This window comes from Trachinotus anak, unplaced genomic scaffold (genome assembly GCF_046630095.1).
Source record: "Trachinotus anak isolate AG129_WGS33_773 ecotype Australia unplaced genomic scaffold, CSIRO_AGI_Tana_v1 ptg000019l, whole genome shotgun sequence".
Taxonomy (NCBI): domain Eukaryota; kingdom Metazoa; phylum Chordata; class Actinopteri; order Carangiformes; family Carangidae; genus Trachinotus; species Trachinotus anak.
The window spans coordinates 19003265-19023031 of NW_027273870.1; the positions used below are offsets into that span (position 1 = coordinate 19003265).

A 19767-nucleotide genomic window follows, 5' to 3' on the forward strand; every position below is an offset into this window, starting at 1 on the left:
CGTCCAGCTCTCGCTCGGTGTGTGCCTGGACTTGCCTGTGTTTTGAATGGGTGACGTCATCGACTGTTGCTGCAGTGGCGCGATCGTGCGCATGCGCTGCTGTGACTGCTGTTTGACAGCAGAGGCACAACATTTTGCTTCGCCCGTTTGTCGCGGATCCTCGGGTATGTATCTCCGCAGAGCTGCGGAGCCTCCTAAAGTACACTTTTGAGGTACAGTGGAATACTTGGCATGTCCATTCTCTTTATACGTCTGTTTCGTTTCGTTGGGGATTCTTCTTTTTGCTCCACTACATTTTTTTTGAATAACTAAAGTACTTTGCAGATTCAGATTAATAATACAAAATATAACAAACAAAGAAATTGTTGTCATAGGTTATGGCGAGGCTTTATGAATCCACCTGTGAAATTCACCAGCAGTGTTTAAAGTAGGCTGATTACAATAAGCCCCACCTTTACCAAAGTGATGTTCACTTTCATGCATCAATAAATTGGCCGGGCTATAATCTAACAACAAACATTATTCTGAAATGGGCGCTTCTGCATACATACATTTTCTTTTTGTTCTTTAAGTAGCCTGTATTTTGATGCTAAAATTTCTCTGTAACAGAGTATACACTGCTTTATTACTACTTTGTCTTAAGTAAAGGATCTGAGTACTTCCTCATGCACATGTATGTTATAGATACGACCAATCTGGAGTTCCCAAAATTCAATCTTAACCCAGGAAACAGCAGCTGACTAAACATCCGTACCTAAGGTCCATTTAATACCTGTTCTAGAGCTTTCAATAATATTGTTATCTTCATCAACAGATGGAGTTTGCTCAGTTGCCATGGAGCAGTTGTTCAAATTTGCATTTTTTTCACTGAACTTTGATCCATCATTAACAAGAAGTCCTTAAAGTGCTCAGAAAAAATGGGAAATTTGAACATCTATAGTTTTATGGCAACTTAGTAAAGTCTTATTGGTAGATGAAGATCATGTCCCAGAACAGCGACCAACTAGACCATTGGATGAGATTTTTTTTGTCAACTGTGAATGCATTGTTTGTTAAGTCAATGAAGTGTGAAGGCTACCTGTTAGGAGAGCAGTAGGCCTATTAATTATTTACTGTCACTGAAAAATGACAGGATAATACGACAACCGGAATGAAACAAGCCAGTAACAAACCAGAAACAAGCCAAAACCGAAAATCTGTGTTTTAGGTAGTAAAGCAGGCCCCGTTTTAAGGCCCTTATTATGTCAGTTGTGCTTCAGTGTTGCATATTTACAAGCAAATTTTCATTTAGATCAATAAAAACCAGTTGATGCACAGAAATCTCTTTTGGACGGTTTGCTCGTTTGCTAATCCATTACCAAAACATTAAACAACGTTCAGAAAAATATGACAAAGTTGCTGTTTTAGGTCATTCTGTGACAAAGTGGAACAAACAAGAATAAAAAATGGGTCAATGTTTGCTGAGCAGATGAAAATAGATATTTAATAGGTTGATGATTTGACAGCTGATTTGTGGCAGCAGAATGCCAGATTCACCATGTCAATAGGTCTTTCACTCTTGATTAGAATGGCTGTTTGTCTCCAAGATGGATGAGACAGCAGTTTTTGTGTGTAAAACATTGGCTGCTGTATGTGTTAACATATATGAAATACCTAAATATGTGTGTTAACAAGTCCTAGTCAAACTGCAATGTTGCTTCTCCATTGCTTAACTTGCTTAACCATTGCTGTTAATGATGGAGGAGAGACAAGAACACAAACTCTGTATGCAAAGCCTCTGTTAGGAATGTGACCTATAATTGATCAGTAAATGGATCGTGTGCCGTGTGAGGTGAGGATAGATAGACTGATTGTTTGTCACAGATGGAATAATGGTTACTAGCTATGCCTAAATATCACAATAAGATACATCACGTTTGCCATCAGTTTGAACAAGGGTTGACACTGGGCTTAGACTGTTAGACTGGAAGTTTAGACTCTTGAATGTGAGTCATGGTAACATCTTACTTCTTAATAATACAGCATTAAAAGAAGAATATATTATCACCTTAGTTTACTCAAACCTGCACTGGCTTGCATATGATTAGTATGTATGCACTCAGTATGTGGTGTCTGCTGCTGTCAAGTGCCGTGTATCATCTTATTTTTGTCATTACAAAATGACAAAAAGCACAACAAATGACAAACTCCTCAGTTCATCATTTCTTAGGAATAGGAATGCTGGTCTTGTGAGTCTGGCCCTGGTTTGATGTTGATTATTCAGCATGGTTGTGGGCAGCTGAGTAGTTCCTGATTTCATTCTTTGTATGAATGGTGTTGAGCGACGCTGCATTCAGAGTGACAAATAACCACACATTGAAGCAGAAATTTTAAAGTTATATTTTCTAAATTTAACTATTCACAATAAACGAATTACTTCTTTGTAGGAGTAAAAACCTACTTTTGACAACAAATAGTAAACTGTTAAAGGCTTCTTTTTTATTTAGTTCTTACCAGTGGTGAAAGCAGTAATAGGTCCTTTACATAAGTAAAAGTGGCCATACCAGAATGTAGAAATACCCCAATACAAGTAAAAGTTCTGTACTCAAAGTTGTAGTTTTATCAGATTAGAAAAAAATTAAATTAAAAAAAATTAGTCTTCATTATGCAGCAGGATAGCCTCTGTCAGAGGAGTGTTATTATATGTTATTTTATTGGATGATTATTATTATGATTAATTACTTCATAAAAAACTTGTTAATATTCAAGATGGAGCTAATTTTAACTAGACTGCTGTGCAGATGTTGTACACTGTATGCCGGTTAGTTCACACTAAATACCAAGTTATTATTTTCTATGTAAAGTTTTAAAGTAATTATAGCTGTCAAATAAATGTGGGGTAAAAAGTATGTCGTTTTTCACTGAAATGTGTGTGAAGATAATAAAATGATGCAAATGATTGATTATCACATGACTTCCCTCATCAGCAGTAAGCTGACTTGATGTAACTCTCAGAGCTCTCTGTAATTTTCAGAAGTAGCTGCAGCTCTAGTAGTATTAGGTCATACAGTGTACTAAATTGAACAGAAATGGACTGTGGTGGTGTGTGTCAGTAGTTTTAATTCTCGGTTTATCTGTGTAAATGTGAGAAGACCTGTGTGGAATGTGTGTTTGTCGGGGTTCACAACTTGTGTGGGTGGAGGTGTGTTGGTCTGGAAGTCCCCGCTGTGCGCATGCACGTGTGTCTGTGCGCGCGCGTGTGTGTGAGTTTCGTATGAGAAAAAGGGCACTGTGAGTATTTACAGACGTTATGGCTTATGCCTGTTATGTTCTGTTTAAAGTATGGAAGAGTAAACAGTTCACAATTTTACACAGTAAAGCAGTGGACAATTAAAGCTTGCCTTTAATAACAACCAAAGCCACGTCATCAAACATGTCTTCCTCGGTGGTTTTTCTATGTAGGGCTTGAGTTCATGACATCAGTGCTTTTGGAACGTTCTTTTGGTCAGAAAAATGCTTCAGGAAGAAAGAAATGAAGAAAGCCTCCTCTTCATGGCTAAATTTAGCAGCTTAGTTTGGAGGAAAGTGGTCAATAGTAATGTGGGCATCATTGTAATCTGTCTAGCTCTGTAAGTTATTTGGTGCTTCTCACAGAACCACCTTACATACAACCACAGTTTACATACCTCAGTAAAGCAGTCGGGCGCTCTCTGTTTTGATGTTACAGCATATGGCTCCTGAGAATGAATGGATAAAACTTTTAGTCTAATTTGATCGTTCACTTTTTTATATATATATATATATATATCTTATAATTCAAACATCACTCTGTACCAAATTGTGCTTTGCATACTTGCACTTTTGTGCGGCCTGAACCACTGTCCTCGACAGCCGAGAAGGGGAATACCTACGCTCTGATTCCCAGTGAATGAAATCACCTCCTGCTGACTGTTCATTTGAAATCCCCTTTTATTACTTGTCTTAAATGGCTTTATTGTCTGCTCTTTTAATTTCTAAAAGAATCTAATACTTGCCACTTCACATATTTGCACATATGTAATTATTTTAATTACAGTCATTGCCCCTAAATCTAGTTTAAAGTGCATAATTTGCAGTGACACAACCATATGGTCCACGGAGAGAACACATTCAATGCTGTAAGACGTGGTGGTTTTTCTTCTTCTGTTTACTCTTTCTATGTCATTTCCACATCAAAGAGAAGGTTTGTGGATACAGGAAAATGCCATTTTTATAAAGTACATTGAATAGTTCAAGTCACCTAGTTCAGTATAAGTTGAAATGTCATATTTCGACTTCCTCTTAGCAGCCTAATGTAAACAAGTTTAGCAAAAATGATGTTGAAGTTCGACTATAACTGTCATACTTGACCTTGGTTTTGCCTCCACCCAGTGGTATCAGCAGCCACCATAGAGCTGGTTTCCTACAAGTCATGTAGAAACACACTTCTGTTGTTAGCCTCTCATTGCTGGTAGGCAATTCTACACAATATGTGGTATTTCATCATGCTGTGATAAGTCGAGGTCCTGCCCTACTTACACGCTGTCCTTTCACATTGTTCTATTTTTAATTGCATCTGCTTGATGTTATCTTAGTCTTATCCTACTCTTCCCCCAGAATTAAAATGATTAATATGAACTGTTTTCAGACCTTGTGGTCTTTCTGTGATCTTCACACCGAGGTTCAGTTGCACAACATTTCAATGAAGTTCTGTGTTATGGTTCAGTCTGACTCATGTATCCTGAGAAGGCCTACACACTGATCCAGCCCTCCCTCCCTCCACTATTTGCAGACTGCACATTACATCAAAGGCACATCACAAACTGTGACTTGGGTTAAACACACACAATTCAGTATACTGCATTGCTGATAAAACCTTTGTTATGTTGGCATTTTGGCTTTGAAGTCCTCTTGTCAGAACACTTTCCATGAGAACAGCCAGACAGAGGGAGGGTTTTGTTTTGTACTTGAGGTTACTTTTTATATCACATAATTGATCCATTCATTCACGGAGCTCATCTGGAATTCTTTCTTCTTTGCCCATCTTGCACATTTGCTAAAGTTCAGTAGAGATAATCACCGTGTGCTGAACAGAAATTAAATAATTTTTGAACGTTTCCTCAACTATTTATATTTGCAGTGCTCTGTTGCTATTCTTAGTTATCTAATAGTGTAGACCAATCAAAATAATTTATCTAAGAGGAAGTGGCCTCATACACGGTAGATCAGTGAATGCTTTGTATTGCTTTTTTCAGGCCAGTTTGACCTTGGCTTGATGTTTGAACCTCAACCTTGTTGAGTTTTGACAACGCTTGTGTTTCAAACTGCTTGTTTATTGTGTGGCAGAAGTGAGACATTTGCACTGGCTATTACTTGGGATTAGAGAAGCTTCATACTAAATGCAATTTTATGTGAGGGACCAGTATTTCCAAGCAGAATCTTGTCTTATATTTCATAGTAACACCACCGAAGATTAAATTGAAAAGCCTTCTGGCAAATAATTTCTCTAACCAGACTGGTCTCATTCTGTGGAAAAATATCTGTATATATCTAAATATAAATCTGGTCATCTCCCCACGGTGTGCCATTTTGCGTTTGTGATACATTACATTTTAATTTAGCCTGTCTAAATCTAAATAGGAGATTCAGCACATGCTTAAGATTTTTATCACAAGGTAATTCAGAGAGATTCTTGCATACTTTATGGCAAATCAGCTCGATACTTCAGTGTATGCTGAGTGTAAATGACAGTGACACATTTACTATCCTCTGGAGGCTAGTGTGACATTCTACTATATTTTAATATATATTTTCCTGCATCTGTTGTGCTCATTTAGGCACTAAATGTCAAGCAGGACAGAAAGGTTATCGGGCGTCTTCGTAATTGCTGAATCACACTCTCCTGGTAACAGAAGTGGTTTCATGTGTCTGTAAACAACTGTAATTTAACATTTTCTTACTAATTTGGTGTAAGACGCTAGCGTGATACATTACTTGCGCACATCACTTGAATGTCGCCAGTGGTTGGCTGGAAATGCGTTTTCACTTCTAACACCTGTTATTATCTCATTCAGGAAAGCTGAAAGCTAGCTTTTAGTGGTGTCATTTGAAATGGCTTCTGGTCTTGCTTGCTTAAATATAAAGAAAAAGTATTGACAGTTTTATATGCATATTAATTAGTAGTCTTCACACTCATACTCAGCATGTGTGGTGTTTGCTTGTCAAACAAGGAGAGCACGGTAAATCCCAGCGTTTGTGTGTGAGCCAGGCACTGTGGATACTGACTGCTCAGTGTAATGTGTGTGTGCCTTCCTTGGTCTCATTTTATCACACACACACACACGCACACACACACACACGCACACACACACACACACACACACACACACACACACACACACACGAAATCGATAAGCTGTTTGTGAGTGTGTCAGAGGCATATAAGGCCACAGAGTTTCAGATGGAGACGAGGAAGGGAGGGAGGGAGGTAGCCATGAGCACTCAGGCTTTGCTTCCGCTGCCGTTTTTTTGTTGCGCCAGTCACATGCACATGGAGCAGCCACCGCCCACATACATATGACTGTCTCGAGCCACCGGGCCACCTCGATAGACATGCTGAAAGAGATAGACAAATGGAAAGAATGAGAAAGCATAGGGGAAAGATTTAACTGTCAAATGGCTAACAAACAGTTTTTACAGCGACTAGTTGACATATTTTGCTATAACAGGGAGTCTATTGTGCACTGACAAAAAGTGTCTGCCTGGGGTCAGAGCTGGGGCATGTGCTGATTCTGAGATGTTCCTTTATTCTGTCTGGAGATATTAAAATGTACTGTATAGTTGGTTTACAGCGGTTTATTTTTCCAGGATGTGGACAGCATGAAAACACACTCCTACAGCCCTGGGTAATAAAGGCAGTATTTGAGTACTTCCATGGCTGGACAATGATTAACAAGGAGGTGACATCATTCCTCCTTATTATGACAGTGATTACCGGCAGCACCTTAAGATATGCTTACACAGACAAAACCAGTGGCTTTATAAAATTTTATGACCTAGTGGAAACACTATGAGGGGAGGTTAGGCTTAGGGTTAGGTGACTGACTTATTCTTGCAATTTTAGGACATACATAGATTGTAATGTAATCGGTTTGTTAAACGTTACGGCTGACTCAACACATCAACATTAGTCTCACGTTGTTACCACGCGACCTTAATGTCACCTCTTTCTTAAAACCTCTGTCCCGGCCCAGTTGTTTTTCTTGGCCTGAGAATAGGCACTCTGCACTTAGCTGAAGCTGGTTAAGTAAAAATTTGTGAATTTGACCACATAAAATCATCTGCCACAGAGATATTAAATTCCAGACATTCTCCAGTACTGTATGCAGACTTCCTGTGTGTTTGCCATTAGTTGAGGGGGTGCTGTGGTATTTAGTGAATGGGTTTGAGACAATTTCTCGTTTGAGACACGGTGTGCGCCGAGCCTGATAGAGCCAAAAAAAATGGTATCAGATGCAGAGGAAGGGTGGATAAGAGCTTTATAAAAAGAGGCTGACAAACACCATGAATAAATAGCTCCCATTCGCAGAGACATAACATAGAACACTTAAATGACCCTAACGATATTTAAGAAAGTCATGTGTCACGTATTTTTAATTACCCACTTACTGCTATACGCAAAAGTTCCTTGCAACTGTTTCGGCTGCAAGATGAACAGAAAGAGAAACCTACCGGTCAGAAATGAATAACATCACATGATAAGATAATGTTGAGTTAAAGGATTGCTTACAGTTGTCTACCATGACTCATAAGTTTCATGTCGTTATGGTGACAGCTTCGGCCACAGACCTTTGTTTTCTGATAAGAGCACGTGTTCAGACAAGCATAAAATTCCCTTACAGCAGTTATTACATTTTAAACGGCAATTATCTTTATGATTATTATTTTACCATCTCGATACCTTAGCTCACCTTTAGTTCAACCATAGTTGTGCACTTCTGTCATGTCACCACCAGGGGGCAGAATTGACTCTAAATGAAACTAAGATCATGGGATTGATCTGTGGTGAAATGTTAGGCTTTTTCCCCCCTACCTGCACAAATACATTCACAGTTCTATGGTAAATATAGGTACGGTTATGGGCTAAATATAATGTGTCAAGTAGAAGAAGAAGGAATTTTCATCATGAAATAATCTGCAGCTGAATATATTTGTGAGACAGGTAAAATTGACAAATAGCACTTGGAGTCGCACATGCATTAGATTTGCCACATAATCCCAAAAGACTTAAACCTCTTAACGCTTATTTACTATAATTGAACATGATATAAGACTGTAAGCCACTAAGATTCTTTCCTCACTGCCTCTTCACTCACTTTGTCACAGTGAATAATGTAGTTATTGGCTATCAGAATGAATAATTACCAGTATCCAGTGAACAAAAGAAGTGTGAGAATAAATGTTAGATGTTGAAGTCAGCAGAGAGGAGATAGAGGCTGCGGCTGTGTGGTTTGAGTTGCTCTCAGACAGATAATGTGTGTAGTCACCCGCCACCCCAACCCCCCAACCCCCCCACTCCCACCACCGCCCTCCACCCAGCCTCCCACATCAACACCATCCCTCCGGGCAATATGAGACGTCTGGGAGAGCAGAGGGGTGAAACTGGAGAGATGGCGCAGTCACTGGCCCATGTAATAGAACGATAGAGGAGTGTGCCAACATGGACATGCGCACACACACACACACACACACACACACACACACACACACACACACACACACACATACGTTTGTAAGTTACATGTGAATATGCTGAGTGGTTTGATTTGGCAATGTTTAGACAGCAGAGTAACCAGCAGTCCAACATTAATTTATGCAGTAATTGTATTCTTTCTTTCAGTGTGTTTTTTTCCTGCACGTGATTATTATCATCATCATCATCATCATTATTATTATTATTATTATTATTATTATTTGGGGGGCTTAATTTAGTTGTGGTAAAAAAAAAACTTTTTCAAATGACAGTACAAAGTGTGTCACAGCAAATACAGCTCAAACAAAAATTTTAAAAGCAGTGCAGACACATAAGTGGGACTGCAACTGATGACTTTTTACGTTTGATCACTTGAATTTCTTTTAATTACCAGTGTAGTCTAGTAAAAAATTATAAAAATGGCCATCATAATTTCTCAGTTTGAGGTGACACATTTAAATAGTTGTTTTTGTTTTTGTAATTATAATAATTTTTCTGTCAATGAATGGTACAAAACCCAAATATATTCAATTTGCATTCGTATAAAGGAGAGAAATGGAGCAAATCATCATGATTGAGAAGCTGGACCCAGGAAATGTTTGGCATTTTTGACTGGGATCAACCTTCAGTGGTTAATCACATGTCAAAATTGCTGTCAGTTGAATTGTCAGCCCAACACAGTTAGGAAGTATACTGACCCAGGAAACAACAAGTAACAAAAAATACAAAAAGTTAAATGTTTACATTTTACATTGACATTCATGCTTGAATAAAAAAGCTTAAATGTCTAAACACATGTGTGAAATAATCACAGTAATGCTTTTATTCAGTTTCTCTTTCATAACATTGGCCCGCAGTCTATGAGCTTGTTGAAGCTCTTTAAAAGACCTCACAAAAACTGGCACTGGAAATGTGGCCTGAAAAGGTACAAAGTTTGTCAAACAAATTTGCAGTGTTGTAAAGTATTACAGTCACAGACTAACATGAGCTTATATATAATACTCATATGATGTTGCTTCACACCTACTCATCAATAATGCCTGAACAAAAGTAAGACATAAAGCAAACAGAAAATCTCACACATACATATGCTTACGTGGCACACACCATCATAGGGTTTCTGTGCACACACTAATAAATCATTTCCAAGGGTACACACCATGACATTAGTGAACCATGATCTTTATTGAAAGAATAACTTGGATGAACTCTTACAGTGTCTGTAGTTTTGCAGACAGAGTGCTCAAAGCTGCACAAACATATATTATGTGATGCCTGTAAATGCAGGGAGGGAATAATTTCTTTGTGTTTACGACTGGCCCAGCAGCTTTGGCTGCTTCCTGTCATGTGATGTCTGCCTGACTCCAAGAGGTCTGGACCAAACACCTGTTGTCAGGAAGCAGGGAGGGAAGGACTGGATCTTTCATTTGAGGCTGCAGCATTATTATAGCAAACATGTAAACACAAGCATAAACACAGGCTGTCCTGTCTGTGTCTCCTGTTTATGTGTCTCTCGCTTACTGTCTGCCTCACAAAGCACAGCAAAAATAAATGTTTTGCCACTTTTGTTCTGCCGGTCCAAACTGAATCTCATCTGAAAACTCATCTCTCTCTTATTTTCTAAATTAAAAGTCATCAAAGTTTCAGTTTGAAAGTCGTTGAAATCAGCTGGCTAACAGCGCAACAGTCACATGTCGAAAATGAACAAACACCTCATTGTCTGGCGCTGCATTCGACAGCAACACTGCACACAGTTTGAGAGGCAAACAATCACACAAGAATTTGCACTTGCAGACGGTGAGGAATGTGTCATAAATCATTGTTAACTTCTAATTTGATGCCTATTCATTCCTCAACCGTCCACCTGAGGATGAAGCCTCCTGTTTATTTCTGCACCACTAGATGGCACTGTGCTGACAGCGATTTACCCCCTCTCAGAGCACACTGACCTTATTCCCTATCTATCTAATTACACATTAGACCTGTAATATGCCATTCCACATCCATGGGTCTCAGATGAATGGTTTCCCCCCTCCCTTCCTCTTCTCATCTATCTCTCCTCCCATCCTCCCTTTTTTCCTCCCCCATCTTTGCACTGTTCCGGCCAGCTTCCCTCAATTACTGTCACAGGCAGGCCACAACATCGGGGGAGGCTCTGCGTGTGGATTTGAGGGTGGGGTGGGGTGGGAGAGGAGGAGGAGATGTGTATGTGGATGTGATGAGAGGAGGAGACAGTTGATGACATACCAGCGCACGGTATATGTTTACAGGTGTGTTTGTATGTGTGTGGGCATGCATGGCTGTTTCCGTGCCTGTGCGTTTGTGTGTAAGTGTGATATGCCCATGGGGCAATTGCTTGCCACACACCATGGCTGTTGTAGCAACGACACTGTGACAACAGCGGTTTGACATTTGTGAAGGATAAATATATTCCACTTAGAATGAAGCTATTACCTTCCACTAGTTGTGGTGTTAAAAAAAAAAAAAAAAAACAGCTGAAAAATATAATGACACCAGCTGCAATGACTGTGGGCATTAGACTGTATGTTCTGCCATATTCCCTTTGCTGCATTCCTTGTCAAAATCAGGCAGACTGCTGTTTATTGACGGCTTTTTTGCTCATATTTTACACAAAGCTCTACAACCTATGGATACTCAATGTTCAATACTGGTTTTAATGTAAAGCATAATACAGAGTTCTTTATTCTGAAATCTTGTGTGAAATGGAGGCATTAATCATTATCAAGTTTTTTTGTCTAGCTTTTGGCATAACATTTCTGCTTGCATTTGTCTTCATTAAATACAGTTCCACAACTCTTTAAAGCTTGTTTTCAAATGTAAAAAAAATACCTTTCCTCCTAAATCACAAATAAACAGCTGCATCATGAACCACAAAACTTATATTGTAGATTATTGGTTTTACACTACTAAGATACATTTCTTTTCGACTGCAACTCTTGTGATGTTATAAAGTTAGCAGACAGACCTGAAAACACTCAGTACATCTTAAAGTACAACACATTCAAGCCTTCAAGAACTGTGCCATCCCATTTTTGGCGTTTTTTTTTTTTTTTTTGTATTCAGAAAAAGACAGGAAATGAGGGAAGAGAGAGAAGAAGGAGGACGCAGCAAGGATCCATTGGATTCACACTGATGCCGCATTTTCTGAACATGCACGCTGGATCACTTTTCCACCATAATATCCCATTATCTGTCTTTTACGTGTGTATACATATTATTTATTTATTTATTTGTGTATTTAATGTTATAGTGATACAGCAGGACGATGTAACATACTTTTGATGGAGTTCGTTGCTGTACTATTTGATTTGCTCGTTGGTAATTGTTTGAGTGGTTAGATGGTTAAACCACACCTGCTACTGTAGAAACTATTGCTATACACATAGGTGTGGTGACCATTTTTAAATATTTTGACATGACGAAGATTCGACTGGGATCAAAACTTTGTCCATTATATAGATTTGCAGTTTGGAGTCAGTGTGCTGTCAGTTTTATCATCAGTGCCGATTTCCATTAGCCTTGCAACTATTTGTGCTGTGTGTATAATTACCTCTTTTTAATAATGACTAGTAATTTTCATAATGTATATGTTGGAAAGACCAGTTGGTTTCCAAAGTCTCCTGAATCTCAGCACTCACTCTTTTTGATCCATTAGTCTTATTAGTCTCAGTTGATTTAATTTCAGACAGTGGTAAGGCTGCCAGTGGTAAGTTGATTCTTTTATGTTGGCATCACAGTTATCAATAAATCTTAAAATCCTTATGTTTTTGCTGTACTTGGGTAGCTCATAGTCACTTCTTTTGTGACTAAGCATCAAGAGGCTGGATAAGATAAACAATGTAGCTGTAACAAAAGTGGTTTTTCGGTCAGTAAATGCATTGTACATTAACAAAACTTAAATTAGATTAGTTCTGTTCTTTTATGAATACTAACTACTGAGACGTTTGCCTACCCATGCCCAATGATGAGATCATTCCTGTGTGTGTGTGTGTGTTTGTGTGTGTGTGTGTGTGTGTCTTGAAGGTCTACAGGTCAGGTCGCAATAATTTTCCCACTCCTCAGATATCTTCATTATGAACTCAGGCAGGCTTGCTTCATTAAGAAGCCTGTCCACGCCTCCTACCCCTGCAAAATACTTCATACATAAAATCCCTAATTTCCTGTCTGGGTGAGTGCAAGTAATTGAATCATTTGACACAGAAGAAAGATAAGTATCACTCAGTTGGAGGTGTCCTCACAGAGTCTGGGAGGCAGTGGTAACAGATTTTAGTGCACACCTGCTGCATCGTGTGATACTTCGGCCAGTGTTGGATAGACCAGCCATAGGGAATTCATCAGGTCTATGCACTGTATGTCCACGTTGGCCCAGACTGAAATATCTCAACAGCTTTCCAGGTGATTGTCATAAAATTTTGTACAAACATTTGAGTTGTCCAGAGGTTTACACCCACTGACTTTGGTGACCCTGTAAGCTTTCCGCTGGCATTACCATGAGGTTGACAGTTTTGGTTTTTAGTGAAATGTCTTAATAATTGTTTGCTGTATGCTGATATTGATGAATCCTAATAACTCTAGTGATTCCCTGACTTTTCCTCTAGCACCACCACCATGAGAGAGGGTGAGGTTAAATACTTTAATAAATCTTTGGACTTCATGTTACCCACCATTGCGTCAGTGTTGGTGTTTACTCCCAAACAGGCTTAAAGAAACATTTGATTGTAAGAGTTTATTTGCCATGTCGATGCAAGAGCATTGTGAGCTGCTAAGTAAGACCACAGTCTGTCGGTCACTGAGCTGCTCCATCAGAGCATCTGGGTTAAGTGCCTTGCTGGAAGTTGAAATGATGGCATTGTAGTCGCAGACACTTTCTCATTCTCACCACCCTGCCCAGAATTCCCCAAACAGTCCAGGTACTTAAACTGGCAACACAATGGATTCAAGCCCATTTGTCTCGAAGCTTTTGTGCTACCGATGTATCATGGCTCCAGCTGCCTTTATGCAAATACACTATGACTGCATACATCAAACCTCTTCATTAAGTCATAATCATGCACTGTGAGGAATGCGATAAAGTCATTATCCTCCTTCACTTCAGGTAGAGAAGCATATTGGGTGATTATTTTATTTTAACAGTATAACCTTTTGCAGTCAGTCACAACAAGAATATTACATTTTTTATGATATTTTCTTTACTATTATTTTTTTATTTTGCCAAACTAGCTCTAGTTTGGCATAAGCTCCAGTAAACTGCTGCTGCTGCAAAAAGGGGTTGGAGAGGGCTTTTTAGGGCTAAATGGAGGAGGTGAAAGGGTGAAGAGCGGGGTGAATCTGCGGTGCATTGTGGCTGCACATTAATTGAATGGGGTTGGGTCCTATATCCCTAATTAGGGACAATGGCTGCGACATGGGCAGCGCAGAAGCAGAGTGCTCTTCTGAGGGCTAAGTAGGGAGTTGAAGGAGAACCACAGGAAAGCACCTCACACTCCTCATACACGGCATCCTCCAAAAGCCTTAAGAGACTGTTGTATGAGCGTACCAGCATATACACACGCATACAAATGAAAGAGAGGTAAGCTGGAGTAGGGGGTAGAAGCGAGATGGCGCTCCAGCAGCCTCTTCTCGTCTCTTCCGTCTTCCAGCTCATTGACTGATGTCATGGGGAGAGACTGAGAGGGGGAGCTGCACTATTGGGTGAAGAAAAAAAAAAAACAAAAAAACAGTGAGTGACGTGAGAGTGCAACCCACGTCAAGGGAAGAAAATAAACACCTTGCTAAGCCCATCAGGCTGTGGCGGTGTGTTTTTGTGTGTATGTTTGCAGTTGTATATACACAACAGGAAACTGGTCTGTGTTTATGTGAGCGTCACATTCTGTTATTGTCAAGTAGGCATCTTTGCGCCATATTGCAGCTTAATGAATTCACTTGGAAATATGTCTTTGTGACGGACCATCACAACACTGTGCCGAGAGAGTGTTGAAAGACAGTTAACGGCTTGTTAATTGAATTAAAACACCAATTTCAAACCATTTTTATTCTACTGGACATCCTTTGATTTCTTTGATCATTCTTTCTTTGATCATTTAATTTGAGTCAGAAATATCAATGTGTAAACAAGTGTTCTAGAAATTTGAATCATTCAAAAATTTCTGTCTTTGGTGGCCCCCAGTGGTAATATTAAAGAAGACACTCATAGAAAGCAACTATTGGGATTGTCTCATTTTTTGAGAAACATGAAAGCATATGCTTTCAGATTAACTGAAAAAATTCGTAGGCCTCAAGTATCACATGGTATTATGATTGAAATTGATCTGAAAGTGCTGATCGGGTCAGTATTTAAACTGGGTTTATACTTGATGCTGGGAGTTAACACCCGTGATGTAGATACTTATGCTGCAGGTTTTGATTTATAGTTGAGAATCACCTGTTGGAAACACTACAGCAACATTAGATGGATGTATGGTACATAATCTGACCATATTGTACTTCAATTATATTCAAATCATAAATGTGTATAAATATTTAAATGTGTTTACACAGATCTATGTATGTACAATGTACTGGAATTGGAGTTATGCACAAGTAACTTCTGTTTCATCAGTGACTAGGAGGTTACTGCTGTGCAATCACTTAATGCAATTATATTATTTTACTTTTTTTATTTTTATGTTATGAACAATGATCATGGTGAGAAGAAGGTTTGCAGTGGAGATGTTATGATTGACAAGTCTCTCCCAAGATGACTAGTCGCAGTTCTTGTGTTTGGTTCAGTTTTCCATGTGGTACCTCTGCAGCAGGCGTAGCCCCAACATGAAATTAGTACATTTTTCAGTACCCTTACATTTTATTTATCAGTTGTACTTAAAATTCAGTAAGAATTAGACTATGTCTACATAAAGCCATCTAAACTTTAAAACAGTGTTTTGTGTAGAATGAATTTGCATCTACATTAGTGTTTTCACGTAGTGAGCTCTGTCCACAGTGAAAGACGTAACCAATATGAAAATCGCTACTTTTTTGCCCTCTTTTAATTTGGCTAACAACTACGCTACACATCGCAACCAGCATTTGTCGAGGAGTGGCACAGACAGCCCAGCTAACCAAATCAGCTTAATGACAACAGTTGTGCTGTATATTCAGCTACACTACAGGCATTTAAAATTAACCACCACAAAGAAAGCTGGAGGCGAATAAAGGTTGTCTTCCTAACTTTACTGGTACTGTTGCACACAGTTCCCGACCCTCAGCGGGCTGGCTTGAGTCATCGTTTTGCAAAAGATCCATTTACCCCAGACGCATTGAAACACCAAGCAAGTGGTTTCAGTGTTACGCACTCTGGTGGGTGTTTAGAAAAGCTTCATTACAGGGGGAGAAATATGCAGTTTTAGTCTGCATGGACTACTGAATAAATATTTGCTGAAGATTACAAGTTTTCAAAAAAAAACAAAACAAAAAAAAGGATGTGGAGTTAGAAAGAAATGAGCTTATCAGACCCTCTGTAGCCTCATTCTCAAGGCTAGTGTCTTAAGGCTACCCATCCATCTATCCATTACCTATACCACTTAAGGTGAGCTAACCCCATCTTAACACTGGGTGAGGGCGGGGCACACCCTGGACAGGTCAGCAGTCTATCTCAGGGCTGACATATAGAGACAATTTAAAATCACCAAGTAACCTAATGTGCATGTCTTTGGACTGTGGGAGGAAGCTGGAGTACCTGGAGGGAACCCACGCAGACACGAGGAAAACATGCAAACTCCACACAGAAAGGCTCTAAGCCCAGGGTTCGAACCAGAACCCTCTTGCTGTGAGGCAACAATGCTAACCACTGCACCATCTTAAGGCTACATCAGTACAAAATATTCAAACTGAAGCTGTGTCCCAATTCAGGGGCTTCATTCTTCAGAGGCTGCAATTGTAGATCGATTGCGTCACTGCGGCACGACTGAAGGTTCCTTACAATTCAGCTGAGAAATATGGCCTTCTGTTTCTGGACAATGAAGAATCCAACTGGTGGATCCTTTGTGGCCCAACCTATCCAAAGATTCATTGTGCACCGGTCATGAAAGCAAACAGCACTGACAGACAGCCCAAAGATTACACATTTAAATGTAAAGTATTGGGTTTCAGCTCAGTACAACAGTGATAACGGTGCAACTATTAAAACCACTGGCCTTAAGGCCTCAAGTATTTGTGAAAATAAATGACATGTTGTCAAGATAGCTATGCGACAAGACCTGGTGACGCAAAGTGAAAATCCTCAGTGGGCCAGATCATCTCATTTCAGTTCAGCCTTCGCGGTCTACCATGGCTACGAAGGACCACACCTTCAGGGAGTGGGTCTGCTGAAGGATGCGATCCCTGAATTGGGACACAGCTTGAATTGTTGGTGGTTGAGTTGCATTGTGGGTATTATAGGGTCCAGGCTTTGAAAAAGGAAGAAGAATGCACTGAATACAAAGGACAATATCTCTGTTTCTGCTTCGTTCATTTTGATTAAATGTGCAGCTTAAACGAAAAACGAATCAGTCTTTCTGGTTTCTTCGGATGTTTTGATTCTGTGCCTGCTCCACAAAGAACAAGGTGCCAAGCGTTGTGTTTGAAAAACTAAGTGCCATTACTAGGCAGCTGGCTTAGAGTGAAGGTGAAACAACATTCATGTACCAACTAACAGCACGAGTAAGAGAGGTTGTATTAAGCTGCTTTTTAATTTCATCAACATAAAAACTGTTTAACACAAATGACTCTGACATAAATTAATCTTTCTATTCTCCCTTCTTCTACTTCTGGACATTTTACATGATTATAAACATATCATATGAACTCAAGTCACTGTGAACATTGTGAACACCCCAACTGAACTATTACCTTGATGTGGGTATTCACAATGATCAGTTTCTTTGTGTGCCTCACGCACAGGAAAAGTGAAGCTGAGTGTGGAGTGTGGAGCGCTTGGACAGTAACACCCACTGTGTGTTGCAATGAACGAATGTGAGACACGACAGGATAAACACACCACCAGGGAAAATCAAACACTGGCCCAAAACCAATTCATGATTCCCAGCAGCTAGTTTACGTGTGTTTAGCCTGGTAAATCAATACTGTTTCCAATACTGTCTACTGCTGTCTTCCAGGTGTGTAACAAGAGGATGTGGAGCGGCAGCGGTGAGGAATTAGCCGCGTGTGCTTGTGTCCTACAGAGAGACACAGCTGGATCCTCCAGGCCAAGAGTTTTCAGCCAGCCAAGCAGCCAGTCGTCTCACCCTCCTCCGTTCACTGCCCCCCCACCACCACTCCCCATCCCCATCCCCTCCCTCCTACGGGCCTCATTATGAGAGGGAGAAAGCTCATGGATACCCTCTCCTCCCCCAACACCTACTACAGCACGGCCATGGAGAGAGAGAGAGAGAGAGAGAGAGAGAGAGAGAGAGAGAGGTGAAAAAAAAAAAAACGAGTCAGGTGCTAAATGTGAACGTGGATTAGTTTCTATGCCAACGGCGGGAGGACGCACTCACGCAGTCAGCCAGCCAGGGTCCCTGCAAGACACTTGTTTTTGTCCCTCTTGTTTTCTCTCCTTGCCTGCCCTCCCTTCCCCTCCCCTCCCCCTTCCTCTCCTCCCCTCTCCTCTGTGCTCTCTCTATCAGTAGGGGAGATAAGGCTGGGCCCTGTGCCTGGTATTAAACCTTATCTCTCCAGCTGGGGCTAAGGCCTGCTGGATTGGGCTACACAGTCGCTCCAGTTCAACTCAAACATGCCTTGTTTTAATGACCACCCATTACCATCGCTTGTCACCAGGAGTCTTGACGTGGTTTAGAATGAGTTCATTGAGTTTTTTAGTTTCCACCTCGCACATGCAGTGGCTGGTTACCAAGTTTTAAATAAAAATCTAGTGCCCCCCTGAACTTTTATACGCGTGCAGATGCATGTTTTAATTGATTTATGTGACTTTTTCCCCATTATATTCACATTGCCTCTCCAATGGAGCAACAACCACTGTTTCCTTTGTGTGATATTTCCTCCTGATGCTGTTGTCCCTCTGTCTGTAAGGGCTGAGAGAGAACAAGAGAGACTGGGTGGGTGGGTGGGTGGGTGGGAGGGAGGATGAGGAGCGGTAGACAGGAAGGAGGAGAAAGACAGAAAAGAGAGAGACAGGGGCAAAGAAAGAAAGCAGGAGACAGAGACAGAAGGGAGGAGATGGGAGGGGAGGAAGGTGCACACACACACACACACACACACACACGCACACTCAGGCAGGGAAGTGGGCAGGAAGGGGTTAAGGTGAAAACAATAACAAGGGGAGCGGGGAGCGTGCGTCTGTGTGCGGCTCCCTGGAAGTGTCAGGCTCTCTGTTCATTGACAGTGTCGTGCACCCGCCGCCCTGAGAGCGCCGGCAGCCTCACAAAGACAGACAGCTCGAATTAATCCCACGGGGGGAGTGCGTGACAGTTTGGCAGAGCGGAGAATTGAAAGGGAGGAGGATGCCGAGAATGGGGAAGGCGCGAGCATTTGTCAAATCATAATTAAATGATGAATCACTATTCCGTTATTAATGATATGCCCACCCGAACCTCCCCTGTTACACAAAAAAAAAGATGGAAATGGAGAAATGAACGACCACCGGCATTGTGGCCACTGAGAAAGAGAGGATTTATTGCCTGCCCCCACTTATTTTACAGGGTTGTGGTTGCACACAAAGTACTAGTTTTGTTGTTGATGGTTTGCCATGTTTTCTATACATAAAGCCAAAATAGTTTGAAAACATATTATTATTTCACCAAATATACTGATAATGTCGTTTAAATCATACACAAAGAAGAAGTGCAGAGCTTAGGTGTAACTTGATGATGTCCAATCACTTACTTAAGTAAAGTTGTGGCTACTCACTGTGGGAATATTTTGCCAGTTAGATGATATAATTTGATGAGCAGCTCAGCGTCAGTTTGATATCGATGCATTATGACAAGATACAACTGACAGTGAGAAAGTAGGCAGACTTAGAA

General features: G+C 40.4%; 1 long non-coding RNA gene across 1 annotated transcript; it reads left to right on the top strand.

Annotated features, from left to right (window-relative positions):
• Nucleotides 1–63: 63 nt before the first annotated feature.
• On the top strand, nt 64–18404 carry LOC139635848 (uncharacterized). Its single transcript, XR_011694299.1, has 2 exons — nt 64–212; nt 17902–18404. It is a non-coding gene; the product is annotated as an uncharacterized lncRNA (long non-coding RNA).
• Nucleotides 18405–19767: the final 1363 nt, after the last annotated feature.